Below are 22007 nucleotides of genomic sequence, written 5' to 3' on the forward strand. Positions count from 1 at the left end.
GATTGCACTATTCCTGCTACACTTGGAAGAGATTCAAGCTGCACTTTCAACGATCTCATGGGCTCTTGTTTTGAGATGTCAACCTAAAAGAGGCAAGGATAATGTAGTTTTTAATTCCTACACCTCTCACTGTGCTTCAAATCCAAAACAGTTTTTCAGACATCCTTCAGAAGCAACCTGGCTTCTCCTACTTGGGAAATTTCACTCTTGTCAGCTTGTCATTCTTTCAGCATGAAAAGTGTCTTCGTAGCATGCCTCGTACCAGATGAGAAATTTTTTATTATTTAAGGAACCCCCAAAGGGTTTTTTCTCAATGTTGAAGCGAGTTTGTTTTGCTGTTTTCGCTTTTGTAGGTCACTAAAAGCGATCAAAAGGGCGATGAACAAGGTTCGGCTGTTCTGAGGTGAATATTGCTCACTTACAGAGGAGTTCCATAAGCTAGAGAACTAGATAACCGATTTAGATGAGATAATTAGATATGTGACGTCATGGCAGTAAACGTTTTCCTGACTGTGTTGCACTTTGCATCCACTCACGTACACCAGCCTACTAAATTTTTGGTTTTGGAGTTATTAACTCAATTGATAAAACCAGATTATCTTGTTTTAAAATCTGTTTTTCGTCTCTCTCGCATGGTCCAGAGTATAACCCTCCTGATCAAAGGTGTCCCTGTATTCACTCAGGTGTGACGACAAAGTTGCAATGAGCTATCACTTATACCGTGTCTTACTCGCACAAGTCGAACAACATGAATAATAGAAAATAGAAGAATTTCCAATCCAGAAAATCATTCGTTTTTCATACTCTCTCATCGATGTTGGCCATGTTGATGTATGGAAGGTCAGGAGCGTGAGAAGTTTTCTTATAGCACTTCGATTTTGACTGTGGGAAGTTAGAAAGAAGAATATTGTATGTGAAGAATGGCTATATTGCTCTAGCTTTAACTACAATAAAATGTTGCGACTTTCATTTAAAAAATTTACTTCTATAATAAAACGATATCCGTTACGAATCTTCGATAAACGTTGATAGATAAAATGAAATTCCTTAACAAACAAACAAACTCAATACTGCACTCCCTGAGCTTACGACTTCGTTGGCTACAATCTTGCTATTCGTGTAATGAGAATGCCCACAGGTGAATAATTTCAAACCCTCTTTACAATGTCTCACTCTTGAGCTCTGAAGAGGGTGTGAATATTATCATCTTGAACGATTCTCTTGTGGCGCCATTAGCATTGCTGAAAGGGTGTTGATTGTTTGTGTAAAGATTTTTTAAATATCAATGTTGTATCTTCTCGCAAAGAAGTTGTGGTGCTCCTTGATTTGTTCTTCTGTCAAAATTGTGTCTTCGTAAATTAATAGGTCACGCTTTCAAGCTCACGGTTGATGATGTTGAGCTGAGCATCTGAGAGGATGAAGATGTGGCATTCCCTGAACCCGCTGATTTTCTATTAATTGCGAGCTGAACTCCTTCTTTCATATTCACCAATGTCAATCCACTTCCACAAAGATCATTGTTTTTCATGCTTCTGAGATCTATGAAAAGACCGAATCTGTCTCCGGCATAAATGTCTGTTGCATTCATTGCGCTGTTTTCCTTTCCAAACCTTCTGAAGAGCTCTTCCCACATATCTATCGTCTTCATTCCTCGGCTGTAAACCTTATTCGGGATGCCATTGACAAACACCTTCATCTCATTGATGTCGGGATTGAACGTCTTCTCACTGTCTCTCGCACCAGCGACACATGGCTCGTAGAGTAGAAGATGAAGACCCTTCATTGACCTCCTCGGAACGCTGATGCTTTCTCTCATTGATGATCATGTTTGATCCGAACTGGCCGCAACAAGAAGGTCATGGGAATGATGAAAAGTGAAACTGGTGGAAAGATCATTGAAGACTTTGATGGATTGAGAGAAAAACTGTACAGCTACAAGATTCTTGAGGGAGAAGAAGAGAAGAAGTGTAAAGGGATTAAGAAGACTGTAATATAGAAGAATACAACTCACGACGACTACAGGAAGTGCTTAATCAGCGAAATATGCAAATGAGGAAAATGAATGTAATCAGATCACATAAGCATGTGGTCTTGACTGAGGCCATCAATAAGATAGCTTTGAGTGCTAATGATGATAAGAGCATAATAAGAAGATGACGTATCAACTTTTTTTCATGGTCACTATGAATCAAATCAATAAAAAAAATATGAATCCTGATAATATTCCGTTGAAAGCATTTGAAGTCGGACCTACAAATTCAGCAAAGACAAGATAACTGTTCAGTCTCCTTGAGCACCACCTTCCGAGTAAGGTTTGATTACATCGTTCTCCTCTGTCCAACATTCATCCACAACAAGACATATGACGGTTTTGGAGAAAATGATAAGGACACTTAATTATTTTGACGCGACTCCAAAACCAGATTGATGATTGGCTCAAGATTATTAGTAATGTGTACGAGGGAACTAATACACTGATCATTCTCGATGACTGCGCTGCTTCGAGAGATGTGAAGCAGAGAACGAATGAACTCGTGGATTTAGCATTCCGCGCAAGACATAAGGGGATCAGCGTTTGGGTCTTCACACAGCAGATAACAAGCATCGCGAAGGCATTCAGAGAGAACATTGCTGCATTAGTTCTCTTTTAGACACCATCTGCCAAGGATATGAAGATCATTTTCCAGGATTATGCAGGTGATTTGACAAATGATAAAAAGAAAGAATTGACAGCCAGACTAGAGAGAGTGAAATACATCTCATATTCTAACTTCGCCATGCCTTCAGTATAAATTTTGAAATTTAACATATAAATTGGATATGTATAAAAAAGAAGAAATCATAGATGTTAAGAGTATTCTTAAAGCTGAACCCTCCGGTGATTCTGATCATCGAGAGCAGCTCGCTGTTCTCGATATATGTAAGTGGTAAAGTGAAGGAAATGACTGGTGTATCTCTCACCAAGGATCAAGTCGAGAAGCTTTCTGAACAAGATGTTGAGAAGTACTTCAAGAGATATGAAGCTTCATTGTCTTCAAAGACTTGCGATGCAATGGTTAATGCATTTCTTCAGCTCTCATGTAAAGCATTTGCCCATTTTCTCCCTGTCGATGAAGGAACTTCTGAAGGACTTGAACGATAACTTTAAAGGAAAAAGAGAACTCGGAATGATTGCTGGTGTATTGAGTCTAAAGTATGGAAAGTAAATAGGAATCGCAAGTGCTGCTCCTCTCACTACCAAAAATTTTGAAATACCCTTCATATCGCCATCGATCAATGATAAGGAAATAGATAGTATTTGTGAAGAAACTGATCAAATACTTGTGTAAGCACTTGAATAAGAACTTGAATAGGCACTTGTGTAAGTACTTACGCAGTACTTGATAAAAACTGGAAAATTATGCATCAACAAATAAAATGGATGGTAAAGAACCTAAGACTGAAGATGCAACAGCTCAACGGGTGACTTTAACACACATTCCTGGAAGAGTAAAACGAATGGATTTTTTTGTTTGCCAAAAAAAATGTCTGATAATAAGCTTGTTAAAACATTGACCGATTCAGTTACATTGACTAGATTGGCTGCTGGAATTGGATGGGTTGCAAAGAAAGTCATCAAGGAACCGATGACTTCTGATCCCAGTTCAAATCTCATGAACTATGTTAAGTTCACCTTCGTGATCGCTGCATCAATTGCAACATACCAAAAGATATCTTGAATATCAAAAGATTTCACCATCTTAAAAATGTTCAGCCGATTTACAATGAATGCTATTAAGTTAATTAAGCAGCAGTCTGACAATCATTGTGACTGCCTTAATGTTCTATATCAACGAGATAGATGAAGAACTTCGTGAAAAGTTTCATAATGAATACTTGTTGTCGATTTTCGAAAATAATGTTGAAGATAGCAGTAAGCATAGCAATAATGATTGGAGGAGCGCTCATCGATTCAACCGCATCTGTTGGTGGAAGCTAACTCGCAAAGTATTTGAGTGGAGACCAGAATAATGTTGAAGAGGAGAAGAAGAGGCTTAATCTGGCTTTGGAGAAGTACTTTAGGTGAGCGCCTCTTTACTTTCTAATGCAGTTAGGAGATGAACATAGATCGACAGAATGGGTAAAGAGGCTTGCAGAAGTTGTTTTAGCTTTGAATAGTGAAGTGACCAGGTTGACAGGAGAGAAACCTATTGACGCAATCAAAGACAAGTCAGTTGATGCGAAGAGTTCAACCACTTATTCAAGACCTGTTAGCCTGGAGGAAAAGAGACTGAATTATTCAAAGAATGTGAGACATCTCTATGCCGCTGGTGAGCTGGAAGGTGGTCAAACAAGAGCATTACATACAATCTGGTCTCTGAAGGTCTTTGGTATCGAGAGATAAATTGTGAATTGGAATGAGCCTCTTCTCTGCTATCTGAAAGATGGTCCACAGCGATGTTTCGTCAGGGAAGAGCTTCAGATTGTACCTCCTGGAACTTAGTTGCCTCCTGAAGGAATTCGTTGATTTGAAAAAAACTATTAAAAATGAATTTATCAATAGACCCAAGTAATCCTGGCGAATTAATTCAAGAAACTGATAAAGATATGAACAAAAGATCGTCAATCTTGCCAATCCAACTGATCACCAAGACGCATGGACGAAGAAGTATGTTGATCGGAAAAAGAAGACAATCGATTTATTCTCTTTTTTGTTAAAATATTCCCCTAGAAGTCTCTTTATTTAGATATTTATCATGGAAAAAGCAGCGTGCTGGTATCACACAGGCCACAACTCAAACAGTGAAGTACTTCGTGAAAATAAATTTTGTGTCATTGCTTTCGATCAATCAGGATTGACAACAACGCAACACAAAAAAATAAAATTTCATTCAAACCGAGAATACCCACTTTGAAAAACTATGGAAGAAACTTTTTCTCTTTCAGTGAAGACAATTTCTTCGATCACCCTTTCAAATTTACTACAATTAAAAGAACAAACCCAGATATCTTGAACGTGTTTAGTGTTATCAAGATAAATAAAAGCCTGCGTGGAACATCAATATACTCAAGAAACTGTTTGATTGAAAGTGGAAGCAAAAAAGGCTTTCTTCTTTCTCTTGAAAAAGATGCAGGTGTAATCATTGAAAGAGTAAGACCAAAAACAATTGGGGGTGTTCCATTCATTATTGTTGGCGAAAACACAAAACCATTCCATGTTGGAGCAGGATTACAAAGTAAATTAATCGATGAAGCACCTTCAGCAAGATTCAAGACAAAAACAAACCCGACAGAAAAAGGAAAGTGGAAAATTGTCAGCTGCCATTGGAATGGAATATTGGGAGATTCTGCAGTAAATACTTCTTCTTTCTGGTGTGATGGAAAAAAAGACTTGTCAATTTTAATGCAAGGAATAGATACAGATTAACATTATGTATAGGGGAATTTTGAAAAATAAGATAGAGATGATTTTCCTGAAGGTCTAAACTTAGACTTTCATACTCTTCTTATTTATTAAGACACAATACAACATTAATGCCGATCCTGTTATATGAAACCACGAAGCATACTTGCATGTGTAAAGACCCTTTCGGCCATGTTGGTGGCGCGACAAGAGCATCATGATATTCAAAACCTCTTCAGAACTCACGAGTGAGACATTGTGAAGAGGGCATGAAATTATTACCTTTGAATAATTTAAGTTACCTTTGAAATCAAAATTGATTCAAAATGCGCAAAATTGTTTTTTTTTAAATCAAGGTTGATCTCAAGTCAACCTTGATTTCAAGGTTGAATTCATGAGTTGCGTTAAAACTCAAGGTTGATTTCAAAATGCGCCAGAAACCCCATTTTCTAACTATTAACTGCAAAACAGGACGAAGGCATCACGCGATGTCATGTCTTTGACATAGTATTGACATACTTGAGAGATTTTTAGTCGATAAAGATGCGGCTTATTTCCGTTTCAGTGGCCTAGCAACTGTCTGAGGTAGCTGCGACAATTACAAATAGTTGTAAAGGCGCCCTTTTTTAGAGTTTAAAATCGAATACCGTCAAAAATCAAAACTCATGAATTTCACTCTCGTAACTAATCACTATTTCCATGGCAAGCCTCTCGGGCTCTCAACGATAAATACCTTATTTCTAATATGGTTTTCGTCGATATGGTTTTGGCTGCACTTTTGAGTAACTGTCGTAAGTGCTGGTGGCCGTTGCTGGCATTACTAACTGAATTATCCAAGGTGTGATCGAGTGACTAACACCAATATAAGTCAATTTCCTTAGCTCAGAGTAGGCATAAATATTTCAACGAGTTGCATTGGCTGGTATTTGGAACGAGGTCAGCTTCATTCCAGGTTATAGATTTGAATTTCTCGCAAATGCTATCCCCAACTTGAACATCATTCCAAAATTTACACAGGCTTTCCAGTCGGCTATGTTAATCATGTTAGTCGTGTGTATATTTTTACACTGTAAACCACATTCAGCAATACTTTTTACATCTACATTTTCTTCTCATTTTTTTTTAAGTTTCGAGAAGGCATAACAATTAAAGACAGCTCTCGGCCCATTTGAAATCGTCATCGACATCAAAATCAACAAAATGAACTGTTCTTTCCTTTCGCCCGTGCATAACACTATATCAGTATAGGCAACCATGTTATTATTCTTATACGGGTGCAAATTACACATGGCGCGTTGTCAAAGTTTCGTCTGTCTTGACATTCTATGATGCTTTTTTCATGTAAATTATTAACAAGTAACAGCATGATTTTTCTGCAATTCTAATTACTGCAAACTATAAACGAGGGCAACCTTAATTAATTTTTTTAGCTTTTTGGTACCATTCTCTTTATATATTGTTATTATTATTATATAAAGTAGATCATAGCTTTTAAATATCGAGTCGATTATCAGTAAATAGACTATTCAATTTTTTAGTTTTTGCTCAGGTGTATCGCTAGTTACAAAATGAAATGGGGATTTGAAGTCGGAGGCTCAAGATCTACTATTGCAAGAACATGCGAAAGTTCTGCTTAGTTCGTACTGGAAAGGCGAAATCAAGACCGTCGAACTTAAAATTAGTCATTCTAATCTTACCAAAAGGTGGCAAACTAACGTCTACCGCAAGCTTAAATATGTCTATTCGGCAGAAAAGAAAGATTCCTTGCGAAAGGTTTTGATGTGAAATGTTTATTTTTCTCAGCTTAAACAATCCATAATGTGTCTTGGAGAACATAATTCGCTTTGCCTAATGTTCTCAATTTTCGTTGGTAACCTCAGTGGAAACACTGATGTAAAATTTGGCTGTAAAAAAACATGTTCTCCATTTCTACACCCCCAACTACTTGCAAATGCAGAGTAGTTTCATTTCGTCCGCAGAAGTAACACCGAAAAGATTGAGCGCGAAAAAATGGCTGTTTTGACTAACGATCAAACGGTGTAGAGGAATGATGTACATATTGCCAGTCCATATTAGAAAGAAACATTTGGTTACAATTCCGAAAACAAAAGACGTGTAGAGTAATTTTTGCTGTGAACTTAGTGAGGGAACTGATTTGATCGCTGCAGTTTGCTATCGGACAAGGATTCTCGTGAAGCAAAGTAATATCACCTGGTTAGCTCCTTATCTTACAATAATGCAGTTCCTCAGATTAAAGAGAGGTGTTGCTAGTTTTATGGTTTAGTATGTAAAGTATACCTGGGTTCCTCCCACTCTTTCATTACAGACTACTGCAAGTCAACGCGAATGTAACACTTACTTTTCCGATATATTCCAAATGAAGATAGAAACTGTAATTTAATGTAACTGTCAATGCAGAAACTTCTCAGAAAATGCACGGAATGTGTCCTTACAGAGTGATTGATATTATGAGCTTTAACCATTCTCAAGGTTTCAATTTTCTGCTCTCTCTATCCAAATCGCCCTAGTCAATCAAATGTACAGAAGTGTACCTGGGTTTGGTTTCTCGGCTTGTTTAGCCCGATAGGTTCTTCCCACTCGTTCATTACTTACTGCGAGTCAGTGCAAATATAGCACTTATTTTTCTGAAATATTCCAAATGATGGCACAAACTGCAAATATAACTGTCAACGCGGAGGCTTCTTATAAAATGCGCGGAGTTTGTCTTTAATTGGTGATAGGCATTATGAGTTTTTTAATATTCTTGACGTTTCAGTTTTCTGCCTCCTCCGTCCAAATCCCCTTTGCCAGTCAACTGTGTGGAAAAAAAATGACAACTGAATTAGAAAAAAAAAGTTGAAACATGGTCAGGAAACTGATCTGATCACCGTGGCTTCATGGCGGACATGGATTCTAAGTTCCACAGTACCAAAAACAGGTAGCTCGTTATTTCATGAGGATGCATTAACTCAGATTAATGAGGAGTGACAAAATGTTTCCTTTTTATATCTGACGTTCCTATTTCCTGACTGTTGCTTAGTGAAAAGGACCGATCATCAATGGAAATGAAAAGGTAAAATTCCTTTCTATTTTCTGGTATATTCTGATATAACCCAAAGTAAGATAAAAACTGCAAATGAACCTAATGGAACATCAATTCTTATATATAATGTCAATGCGGGAACTGCTTTGAACAGGTACATACATTGTACCCAGAAATTAATCAGTATAAAAATTTTTAACATTCTTGAACTTGACCGCATAGTTCTTTTATCTTTACTTATAGGTCCCACATATGCTATAGGCACACGTTGCATAATTACTTTTTTTGCCTACTCATCATCATCGCAATAGATAGACAGATAACTCTATTTAACGTGGACGAAACGTCTAACCGGATGGTCAGTTTACAGGTTTTATACAATATAAAAGATAATCAAAATAATACAATAATGATATTAACTATATAAATTTCTACTTCAACTTTTCAACCAACCCTTAGTAAACGTGCGATGGTCCTTCGCGAAAATTAGCAAAGCAAACTCTGGTAAGTGGTTGTCGTCGGTTTATCCTTACAACGTTTTAATGACAAGTGAACCATTTCATACAGACATTCCTCCTTAAACTTGGACACGTTCCAACTACGTAAAAAGTAGATCCATAATTAGCTCCATCATTTTCATTACGCGTGACTTGTTTCATCAAAGAAGAGGTTTTTTCAGTTTCTATCAAATAGTAGGTGAGGCCACCTATTGTTAAGGAAGATAGATCCAACTTGTTATTGAATTGTGTATAGAAGCGTACAGTAAAATAAATGAGATTCAAATCAAATTTCACCGCTTTGTAGCCAAACGACGGTCTACCTTAGATAAAAGTCGGAGGTCCTTAAAAGGACACTACAATCGCACACTCAGAGCTACATCCTCCTCCAAACTTACGCTAAAAGGCATACCAAAATTGGTGAGCTGTCTGTTTCTTCGTTTATCTTAAGAGACCATTAGATTCATACACGTGCTTGCAGCTCATATTACGACAGGGTCATATTTGAACTACAAAGGCATTCTGGGGGTGAAGGGTAAGAATTTGAAACCTCCAGAAAGTTTAAAACTTATGATGCAATCTCCTTCTGAGGGCAAAGTCCGCGCAATTTTTAACTGGCTTCCGCAAAACAGTATAATACAAGCGGTGATGCATGTCCCATCAGGCGCATTTGCAGTTTCTATCTTCATTTATCTTTGCGTTAGCTCGTAAGCTGTAATGAACGATTCGAAAGAAGTTGTTGAGATGAAAAAGCCGATGGGCAGGTAAGTGCACGTATTGTGGCCATCCTGACTGGAGCAGTGACTTGAAGCGTTAACGATCGACACTGAATACGCTGAAATGACAAGCAACATTAACATAGACACAGCTTTCCTTAGGTTTACGAACACATTTAGTAATCAAGAAAGCGAAATATAAATGGCAAACATCTCACCAAAAAAGTCATTAACACTATTCTTTAATCTGAGTGGCTGCATGTTCCCAAGTTAAAATTTGGTTCATGAGAATGCATTTCCGACAACAAACCACACGGGCCAAAATGGTTTCCTGACCGATTTTAATCCTTTTTATCAACTTCAGGAAAAAACTTACCTTTGAGCTTAACTTGAAACATTGAGAAATCTATTTATTTGGCTGCCGCAGTCATTGATCTGCTTTCGGCATCTTGTACAGGAGGTTGATTTGAAATTTAGCCCAGGGCTTCAATGCAATGATAATAAATACATAATTAAAATGCTGCAGACTAAATAGAAGCGAGAATGGTAAGGATTTTTCGCGGAATACGAACTTTGAAAGATGCGATAAAACGATGAAGATGAACCAGTCGTCAAGTATAAACGAATAAAAATTGTAGGAGTAAACGATGTTTACATTGTACATAGCGTTCCCACCAGTCGCAGTATAAATACATACGGTGATTGTCGGCCAAAGGGATTGCCGAGCAAACGTGTTAATCTTTGCATTCTTGGTTTCTGAGCACAATGACACCTTGAGGTCTTTCATTTAGGAATGCTTCACACAGCTACTATCACCAACTACAGCTAATAAACAGGGAACCGAGAGGGAAATGAGTTAAATCTCCGACAAGGAAATGTTATACTGAGAGTCATAGTAGAAGTAGGTGTAGTGAAAAAGAAAAATTTGGAGGCTGTTACAGAGGAACAACTGCAGGCAGAACCCCGATGCATTGTGTAGCATCCGGGAGTAGGAGACGCTTGAATAGAAGGAAGAGCGGACTTCTTTAATACCGGCTATTTTTGCATGGAATCTTTCGTAGTTATTAACTGAGAAATGGTCGCTGCAAATGTGACCCGAAACTGGTGTCCAACCATTAGGTTCTCTTTTTGTTCGAACAAATGCAATCTACTGTCGCTGCACACTTTCATCAGCTGGAAACTGGTGAGGGCTAACTCCGTCTGCATTTATTTTGTTACAGCACATCACTAAACAGCGCTTTCCTGGTTTTCGTTTTCTTCGCTTGGAATCCTGTTGTTTTCCGTTTATATTATAAATTTCAATGCGGCTAAAAGTGGTACAGGTTTGGATAAATATATTCTCAGGTCGTAATTTGAGAAACATTACGTGCTTCTTATTTCCGTAGCGCTATTGTGTCGCTGACTTGGTTCGTTTCTTAAACCAAGACACTGCGTTTTATACTGTTTGCTAGGCAGTTTCATGACGTGCATTAACGGTTTCCTCTCTCAGGCTGTCGGCTTGTTTTATTTACGATAAGCGAGAGTAGGTAATTTACTGTTCACTCAACTGGCAGTGGTACATTTTTGAAACTAGTAACATTGCGAACAAGATTAATTTCATCACGTTTTCCGGTTGCAAATGACAAACAAAGCTTGAGTGTGACGCTCAGAACAAGGCGTTTTTTGTAAACGACGGTTTACAGCATGTTTTTGTTATTACTCACTTCCACTGGAAGTCAAACTCAGGAACACGAATGTGCTATATGTGTTGTTTAATGTTGGGTAACGTCATCTCTGAAGAAGTTTCAGCCAGAGACGAAACGCGTCAGTAAAAATAAACAAAAAGTTACAACAGCAAGAATTCGTACTTCGTGCTGCTAAGTCTCCGTTAAAAAATAGAAAGAAAGGATAAATACATTACCGGAACGTGGAAGAAGAGTATCGTTCGCAAAACCAGATGAAGACCCCCTATAATTTGAGACAACAGTCTGCGCTTATATCACGCTCACTTCAGAACCGATGGGCCTGAGGTCGCAGTGATGTACACCGGACAAAATCTCGAGACTCGATAATGGTTAAGAAGAAAAAGTAAGATAGATATATTTTTTACCGCTGTTTGCTATGGCATGCAATTTACTTGTGGTTTTGAACACAGATACGCGATCGGTCACTCTTCGATAATTCAACCCCTTCAGAGAAAGTGTTTTATTTCTCACTTCGTATTTCATAGTCTCTAAACGGTGGCTTGTAACAAAATGGAACAAATCTTTGTTTTTTTCCCGCTCGGTAGCAGCTGAACGGCGAGGGCGAAGTTGTTACTTTCAGGTCTTAGCATAACCCTTTTCACTGCCTTATACACGTGTGCGGTTCACATCACGTGACTTAGTCGAAACGTTTTAAAATGGCCGTCGATTAAGCATCAACAAAACTTTGTACAAATTTTTTTTTAGCACAATATATCCTTTATTTGCTTATTTAGGTTTCTTTAACCTAAGATGAATGTATTGGGACAAAAAAAAGAGGGGAAAAATTTGCCGTCAGTTACCCTAAGTTATCGGGAAACCGCTAAAGGTAAATAAAGGGAAGCTACTACAGAAAACAGAAGGTCTTTATATGAGCAGAGAAAGCTTAAACATCTTTCAAAACCGTTTTTCTAACACAGTTAACTATTTTCCTCGTCACCATATTCCCACCAATAGCGTAGCTTAATTTTTTGCTCCTAAACCCACACACAACCCACAATTCCTCCAATCGCTTTGACGAAGGGCTAACGCTCGAAACGTCAGCCTTTAAACCGTTTAGGGTGGCCAATTTACGCTTTCAACTCAGTTGTTAACACTAAATTACCTGTTTTACTCTTCCACCGACGCAGCACCACAGTTTCTTTAGAAACTTACCCCCTTTAAACCAATGTTTGTCGACTTCAAACGTATCGCATTGAAAATGAAAGTTAGCGATTACTTTGATCCTATGGAAAATTCAGTTTTAAGTTCTCTGTTCCTGATTATCATTCAGTTAAGCCCAGTTTCACTAAACATATTTTGCTGGAGTGAATGGCCATGGATTATTAGTCAAGGATACAAATAGTAAGAAGGTTCAAGTTTAAAACTTATTGCATAGTGTGCCGACCTTATTGGTCTATGTATCCAATTCACAATCCGGGCTGATTCCAAGCAATAAAGAAATATTATTGCAACAAACACTGAAAACACAAGAGAATGATTCTTAATTTTCTTGTCAAAGAAGGTCGCATGCCATCCAGTCCATGGATACGTTTGTTATGCCTCAAGTGCAGTAAGAGTGATCACAAAGCTCCTTGCCACGAATACATTTGATAGCTAAATGTAGGTCTTTTTTGTCTGTTTCGTCTTAATCAAAGTCTAAAGCAGTGTGCCCATCTTTGAAATTATCAAGAAATAAGTTTTATGAGCTGCACCGCGGAACAAGGACCCCTAGCAATCGTTGCCACTAAACGTATGTTTCTTTTTCATTCAATATAAAAAGGAAGAAACAAACGGAAAAATTGACATCGTCGGAGTCTAAACCGGCAATAACTCAACAAAGAATAGAATTTGTAGTAGAAATCCTACATCGAGTCTAGAAAAGGATCCTTTCACGTTGTGTTCCCTGTCTGTTTGACTTAATGCGTGAGTGATTCCAAATAAAGATCACATCTTTTGTTCATGGTCAACACACAAGATATTTCAAAATTCACCCACAAAGCATTGCTTGGAAAACGAAATTTTCTCCGCTATACTTATATATTCTAATAAAACATGATACAGCTTATCCAAGAATTATTGAACTATAAAGCTGTCACACTGTGAAATAACCATTACTGATAACAACTCAGATGTAGGTGTGACTTCATCCTGTTAAGAAATCGTAATTCCACCTAAGTCATCAGTACTTCAGTTTAAAATATTATCTCCATAACTTCATCCTTCAAAAGTAGGGAAAGAGGCCTGTAACCTTTCTATTAGTATTCCTGAGGCGAAACACTAAACCAACTACAATAGCTACACTAACTACACCATCTACAATGGCTACACTTATTACACTACGTACAGCAGGGATACTGAATACGCCAACTTTAGGAGATATACTGATTACATCGAAAAAAGCTTTACTGAACAATTTTCCCATAACAGCTTTATCGACCGCAGGAAGTAAAACATCATCACTATATGTATGTAGGTATGCCAACTTTAATTGCCACACTAACGTTACAAAGTGCAACCGTTACACTGTCTAAAGAAGGTACAAAAGCTGGGGCTGCACTAGGTACATTGCTTACAGCAGCTTTTTGGGCTACACCTTGCACAGTAGTTACGCCTACCTTTGGAGTAGTAAGGGTATTTGTTGAAGTCAATGTAGCCAGCGTAGATGTTATGTTTGGTGTAGTCAGTATCATAGAAGTTCTGTTGAAGCAGTGATCGTAACTTTCGTTTATGGTATAGCTAGTGTGGTTGTTATGAGGTTGACGCACTCATTGCAGATGTTGTAGTTGGTGTAGTCAGTATTTTACGTAATGGTGTATTCAGTCTTTTCCATACTTTTCCAGTTACTAGTTTACCAGCTTTTCTAGACTCAAGAAATGACACACAAGATAGAGAATGAATACTACTTATATTAACTGAAAGTATATCACTAATAACACTCTTAACCCTCAATAGATTAGTGTCACCATGCAACCTCACTTGCTGTACATGTATATGTGTAAAGATTTGTTTGTTTATTTGTGATTGTAGTCATGACCTCACTTTTCCTGGATTACTTCCACAATACTATTTGGCAATTTTCTTTTAATATATTGATAATCCATTTAAAAGTCCCTTTGATCTACATTTTATTGTTAGACACTCCAAAGGTTACCAATTTATTCCATGTCTGCTCTGGTCATCCCTCTGCAATTTGTATTTGCGTCTTCTGAAACGCTTCTTTGGTTGGTACTGTGTAAAGATTGCCAGACATCCTGCGATAACAATCCAAATATGCGTCATATTCATCGGTATCTGTTCTATGGGTTTTATGTGGTTCCATTCAGAAGACAGAACGGTAAAATTGTTCATCCCTCAAAACAGTAGAGCCATAGACGACTTAGAAACTGCTGAGAAATACTTTCGAGTCGATTTTCGAGAGGAAATCATCCTTTTAACGGTATCACCTGGTCATCCCAATGTTCTTTCTCCTAAATGTGTGAGGCAGGCCTTTCAAGCTCATAATGCAGTTATGGGAATTGAATCTTATTCCCACTTCTGCGTCACACTCTCTGGGAACAAATCTAGATCCCTAAACGATTGTATGATGATCAACCCACTGGAATTTCTACAGTTCAATGAAAGCAAAGTGAGCAGCGATAATATTGAAGTGGTTCAACAGGAATTGAACAAGGCTTACAATGACACAAGCTCACTTATGCGGAATGGACGCCCATTCTGGTTAAACTTCGACCGCATGTTTGGGGATGCGAATCGAACACAAGGAAGCATAACAGGCGCCAAAGCATTGCAAATGATTTATCTCCTCCGTAATCCCAAGGATGATGATGCAAATGAAAAGGTTCTCCAATGGGAAAAGACTTTTGTAGATAAACTGGCCTCATTGGTAGACAAACTGTCATGCTTCAAAGTCCATTATTCAAGTGAAAGGAGCATGGATGATGCCATAAGTGAAAGCACTGGGTCTGATGTCAGTCTAGTGTCAGTCACTTATAGCCTTATGATTTCTTTTGCTTGCATCATGCTAGGAAAGTTCTTGAATCCGCTGACTGGCCATTCTCTACTTGCCACCGCAGGAGTGTTTGCAGTGGCCCTTGGTATTTTAGCTGGACTTGGCCTTGGTATGTGGTTCCGAGTTCCCTTCCCCAGTATGGTGGGAATAGTGCCTTTCCTGGTCCTTAGTATCGGCATAGATGACATGTTTATCATGGTAGACGACCTTGATCGACAACCATGTGGGCTGTCGACAATTGAGAAAATCAAAGCAGTTATGAAGCATTCAGGAGCAACTGTAACCATGACAACTATGACTGACTTAGTAGCATTTGCAGTTAGTACATCTTCCTCATTTCCAGCAATCAGGTAAGGCACTTCTTTAATTGTTGCCAATACCTTTGAAGAGCCTAAATTTTCCTCATAAGCATCAGAGAGTGTAAGCACATACCATTTAACTTTGCCAACAAATGGTCTTTCAGGCAGAAATAGCAACCCAGTCCTTGTTTTAAAGAGGGAAGGGTTGAGTTTTCCTTTTCGGTGCATTTTAGTTAAGAGTTGATAAACTTAACTCATACATGTAGTTATCACAACAGCCAATCAGAACAGATGAAAGAATCATAGGGAGCAAAACAGAATCCAAAGTGAATTCAAAAGTGAGTGACTAAATCACAAGTACACTCAGTTTTGCTTGTGATTGGAATAGAGGCTGGTTTAAGATTTCACATCAATAGGACAGTTCAGCAATCATCTGATTACTCTACATGCAAGGAAGAAGCATCTCAAAACTTTGTGAAAGAGTCACAATAGAATTATTGGATTGAGCACAAATTAATTTTAAAAATTATATTAAGCTTTTTCACAGAATTATTTTAACTTTGCACTCTTTTAAATTGCAACACCAAACACTGCAAACAAAATCAATAACAACGTTTGAAGTGGATTTGCATCAGCTCAAGTTCTCCTCATGTAAATATTGACCTCTGTTATAATATATTTTAAATTCAAATTTGATTTCCATTGTTTTTATTACAGTGCTCGATGCATTTGCAGAGTATGGTATATCTGAAGGTTGAACTGATCAATCAGTGATTAGTTCAACCTTCATGTCTTGCCAAATTGTACATACTCACTAGTTTATCTAGTTCAAGTCCACTGGCATAGTTTGGATGATACTCTGTCCAGGAGGAGACATGTCTTGCCATTGTGCATCCTCACTGGTTTATCTAGTTAGTCCTCTGGCATGGCTTAGATGATACCTCAATTGTGGGATCATTCAAGGTAGCTTAATGCTTCTATATATATATACACATACATAAGTTAAAGAAATAAAGAGGATGCATCGATTCTCTGTCACTTTGAGTTTTGCAGCTAAGTGCTTATCAGACAGAACCAGGTCTGTCTGACGAGCACTTAGGCGCGAAACTCAGAGTCGCAGAGAATCAATGCATCCTCTTTGATTCTTTAACATATGTTTACTTGGCTCAGTTACCACAGCACTGAGCACTTTATGCCAAGGTAGACTCTACCCCCACATTCATTTATATTCATAATATTTAGTTCAAAATGACTAAAATGAAACACGCATGATTCCCTGTAACACTGAGTTTCATGCTTACGCACTCGTCAGACAGATTAAATCTGTCTGAAGAGTGTGTAATCCCAAACTCAGAGTTACAGGGAATCATGCATGTTTCATTTTAGTCATTTTGAACTGTATTTCGCTCTACACTCATGTGTATTAAGCACTTTCCAATAGCATTTGCTACAATTTCCTACAATTATTTATAATATATATATATATATATATATATATATATGTATATATATATATAAATATATATACATATATACATATATACACACACATACACACATATACATATATCTAGTGAGGATGTACAAAGGCGAGACATGAAGGTTGAACTAATCATTGATTGGTCTATTCAACCTTCAGATAAACTATGCTCTGCGAATGCATCGGGCACTTAACCACAAGGATAGACTATAACAAAGATTTACATATATATATATATATATATATATATATATATATACCTTTCTTCAGGTGCTTACAAGGATAATTTTTAAATGCTCAAAAGCTCCTTTTCTTCATTTCCTTTATTTTTGTGAGCTTAATGTGTATTTCAAGGGTGATAATAAAGGGAAATATTAGATGCTAGTCACTTACATGTAGGGGTAGAGAGTTAAACAAATATTTAGTGTTGAAAGAAAGAAGAGGATCCTAACTGACCTGAAAAACTTAGTTTACAGTTACAAACAATAAAATCTGTTCCTCTAAATACCCATGAACACAGATTTAGTTCTAGGTAGATGCTCAGTTACTAACTGCCTGGAAAAATTGTTCCCTACCCAATAGGATTTAAGATGATTTGACTAGCTACTGACATCTCAATACTTATTTATGTAGCAAGGTGAAATGATGTGAACAGTTAAAGTTTTTTTCAGATTTTCTTCTCCATCTAAATTTATACTACTATAACTTCTTTCATAGGTATTTCTGTACTTATGCTGCTTTGACAGTGACATTTTCCTTCCTGATGGTTGTCACATTCTTTGTTGCTATTATGACATGACATGAGACGAATTAAATCCGGACGCAGAGATTGTATCCCACTTCTCCTGGCGCCTCCACCAAAAGAGGGTATGCCAGCCTGGGAAGAACCTCTTCCACAGACTTCAAATCGACTTATGAAATATTGGGCCACATTGTTGATGCTTCCAGTCACAAAAGTTGTGGTCATACTATTGTCACTGACATTGCTTGCTGCTGGAATATATGGGGTCACCCAGGTGGAGGAGTCTTTTGATGAGCGCATGCTGGCTAAAGATGATTCTTACTTGAAGAAATTCTTGACAGTTCAAAACAAATACTTTGGAAGTGGAATGGAAGTGAATCTTATAGAGACTGGTAAAGTTGATTACAAGCTAGAATCAACCCAGGAAAGCATCAAACAGCTGACAAACATCTTGATTGAAAATGAATATTACCAGAACCAATCAATATCCTGGATGGGCACATTTTATCAGTATGCCAAGATGTCTAAGAAAAACATTACTGGCTCAGGATTTCTACGCGAACTGAAACAATTCCTCCAAATTCCCACCTTTTCTTATTACAGGCAGGACCTGAGGTTTTCAGAGGATGGAAAGAAAATAGAAGCTTCTCGTGTCATTGGTTTTATGAAGAATTCCAGCAGCTCCACTTTCCATAAGGATGCAATGCTCACACTCCGTGAAGACATTGAAAAGAAAACATACCTGAAAGCCTTTCCGATAGTTCGATATTTCATATTTTTTGAAATGTATGCTATTGTGATAAAGGAGACCATACGAAACCTGATTATATCAGCCTTAGCAGTGTTTATTATCACAAGCCCCTTCTTAGTAGACTGTGCGGTGACGCTCCTGGTGATGGTAAACTTCGCAGCCCTGGTTTGCGAGTTGTTCGGTTTGATGGTAATCTGGGATGTGGCTCTGAATGCTGTGTCCATGATTAACCTTATTATGGCTATTGGCTTTGCAGTTGATTACAATGCACACATTGCTCATGCCTACATAACATCAAACAAGGCAACTGCCAATGAGCGAGTAGTGGATGCACTGACTACACTGGGTGCAAGTGTTTTTATGGGAGGTAGGTCAGGAGCTCAATTACTAATTGCAAATCTTGTATTTTGAAAAATATGAAGCCTCCCCCACCACCACAAAAATTTCTTCTGTCAGCATTTGATTCCAAAGAGTTCATTGACATGTGCTTCACAAGACACACAGCTTTGGTATTTCTGCAGTGGAATCATGTGTACTTGAGGCATCTGTTGGTTGAGTATTGGTTGATACCATGGGTTGACATGTTGACTGGGTGTTGGTTGATACATTGGCTGATGCACAACCCACATACTGATGGAGTAGCAGCCGACATGTTGACTGAAATCGGTGGCCTCTCAACCAACACACATGTCAAATGTTACTTGGCTGACATGCTGCTGATACTTTACCCACACACTCAGCCCACACTACTTTCACTTGATCTGCTTTTTTTGGTGAATTCTACCTACTCTATTCCAATGTTAGCTTATTTTCTCTAACCAAAGTCTTTGTTTGTGTAATATATGGCTCAGGGAAAGGAGCTAGGATAGCTACCATTCCAGCAAAACAATGGTTAATAATATACACATACCACCCACAGTCACATCCACATATACCACCCTAAGTCCACCCATATGCTACCGACCCTTGACCAGTATGCTGCTAACTGTTGATGGCGATGTCCTGGTTGAGGTGTCAGACTAGTGGCAACTGACATATCAACCAAGTAGAGACTGATAGTGGTGACCTACAATCTCACTGGTATCTAACATGGCAACCCACAGTTGGCTGACTATTGGTCAATGTATCTGTGGAGTATTGACTAACTCACATTCGACATGTCAGCCAGTACTATTGGTTGGTACTTGGCCAGCAGATGCCTTAAGTATACATGATCACTGTAGTGTAGCTGAATGAACATTCCATAAATATAGCCATCAATGTTGGCTCTTTTTTTCAAATTAGATTTCTAAAGAATAGGATTTAAGGTTAAAGTATTTTTTCAGATACTGTCTGTGCATGATTTGAATGACTTCTAAATTTACCAGTACTGGATATGTTATGAACTCCTCTAAAAGTTTTCTTTTTTGTCTGATGAAGGATTCAGTACCTTCCTTGGCATGGTTGTCCTTGTTTTCACTGATTCAGAGCTTTTCCGCATATTCTTTCGAATGTTTTTTGGCATTGTTGTGCTTGGCCTTCTTCATGGCTTGTGTATCCTGCCTGTTTACCTTTCCTTCCTCTGCTGGAGACCTGCTGTTATCACAACTCTCTCGGTGGGGGACATTTCTGGTAATCATGGAGAAGGAAAAGAATCAGAAAATCCCACCAAGGAAAATGACACATTACAATTAACATCACGTCAACAAATGGACTCAACCAGACATGTCAACGATGCATTATTTCAATCACATCAGCACCCAAACTCTCAGGATGATAAACCAGCCAGCCAACAGAAAGAAAACGTTGCTGTTGAGATAGGAATTCAAAATATGGGGATTGAAGAAGACTCAAGAAACACACAAAGCAACAACATTGTTTCCAGCATCTCAGCAGAAGACCCTGAGTAGGAGACTAAGAGCACAGATGGACCAGCCAACTAACAGACAGTGAATGGTCTCAATATACCAATTCAAAACCTGGGATATGATGTAGATGAGCATGAGGCTGAGATGAACATAACAGAGACAGAAGGTAAAATCAAACAGCCCTATGACTAACTCAAACACATTTTGAATGAAGATGAGTGTTCTTGGACTGAAAAAGAGCCCCAAATTACATCACTTTAAATTTGCTACTACTAGCTAAATCTTGCTAGAAAACATTGCAATTTAAATTTGAGGAAGGTTTGAAAGCTGGAGTGTTAGGAGTGTAGAGTGTTAAGCTGGCAATTGACAAGATGCAGCTGTATCAATGTGCTTAAATTGAAAATCAGTGTAGATATTTTGACAGTTTGCCAAAATTACTTAGTTAGCGTGAAACTTTGGGTATGATACTTTTGGAACTAGTAATTCCATAGGACAATCACAGTTTAGTGACCATTCATTAGTTGGTAATTGTGAAGGACAACTCCCTGAAAAGAAAGTTTGCTGACAGTTGTAAGCACACCTGTTGGCCACAGTTGATCTGTTGGTTATCTGTCTGTAAATTGTCAGTAACAACATTACTGTCAGCTGACTGTTGGGTGACAGGTGTGCTTAAACTGTTGACTGTAAGTCAACTGACTCTTGGCTAACAGTCCACTGACAGTTGGTTGACCCACTTTGTACAAACTGCCAGCCAACTGTTGACAGACTATTGGCCGCCTGTCAACTGACTGTCAGCCAAAAGTTTGAAGCACAGTTGTCAGGTGACAGTCAGTAATCTGTTATTGATCTGTCAGTAAGTTGTTGGTAACAATATTATTGTATTACCACATTTATAATCTAAACTTCAGGGCATGTAGAGGCTACATTGGATTGAAAGTTTAGGCCACATTTAGTGCCAGTTCTTACAAGGGTTGCGGAAATACTGGTGTTGCAATCTGCCATATTGCAAAGGTTATAAAGACCCCATGAGTTCACTTAATGCAGTTTGCACATGCACAAACTGATAAATGTATTATAGAGCAGGCAAATAGAAAGGGAGGACGAGGACATGGTTGATCAGTACAGTCAAAGTTTTGTTTTAGATGTTAATTTGCGGGTATATCGCCAATTTGTAACCTTTCTGAGGGGGGCATTGGAGCCTATTAGAAGCTGCAAAACTGTAGAAAACAATCATCCAGAACCCAAAAACCCCCCAAAAATTTGATCAAAACTGAAAACCGCACGCAAAGCTACATTTTCACATCCCAGTCATCAAAAGCCTGATCGATCCAATACGGTGGTGACAAGGGGAGCATACCTACACTAATTTCAAAAAATGGAACTAGCTGTCCCTTAATCAATCAGAACTTGCACCAGCCTTGCTACTTTTGAGAAACAAGTTGATAGAAACAATTAAAATTTTTAGCAAAGCTTTTGGTAGTAGTTGTTGTCTTGAATGCAATGTAAATATTTACAGCTTTTAGTGCTACATATTATC

General features: G+C 38.1%; 1 long non-coding RNA gene and 1 pseudogene across 1 annotated transcript; one reads left to right on the forward strand and one right to left on the reverse strand.

Annotated features, from left to right (window-relative positions):
- Positions 1-6935: 6935 nt before the first annotated feature.
- Positions 6936-9409, reverse strand: LOC131794151 (uncharacterized). The gene is made up of 3 exons (XR_009340943.2): positions 9247-9409; positions 8880-9024; positions 6936-8198 (listed from the first exon to the last, which is right to left on the reverse strand). It is a non-coding gene; the product is annotated as an uncharacterized lncRNA (long non-coding RNA).
- Positions 9410-9527: 118 nt separating this feature from the next.
- LOC131793790 (patched domain-containing protein 3-like) lies at positions 9528-21942 on the forward strand (annotated as a pseudogene).
- Positions 21943-22007: the final 65 nt, after the last annotated feature.

This window comes from Pocillopora verrucosa, chromosome 6 (genome assembly GCF_036669915.1).
Source record: "Pocillopora verrucosa isolate sample1 chromosome 6, ASM3666991v2, whole genome shotgun sequence".
Taxonomy (NCBI): domain Eukaryota; kingdom Metazoa; phylum Cnidaria; class Anthozoa; order Scleractinia; family Pocilloporidae; genus Pocillopora; species Pocillopora verrucosa.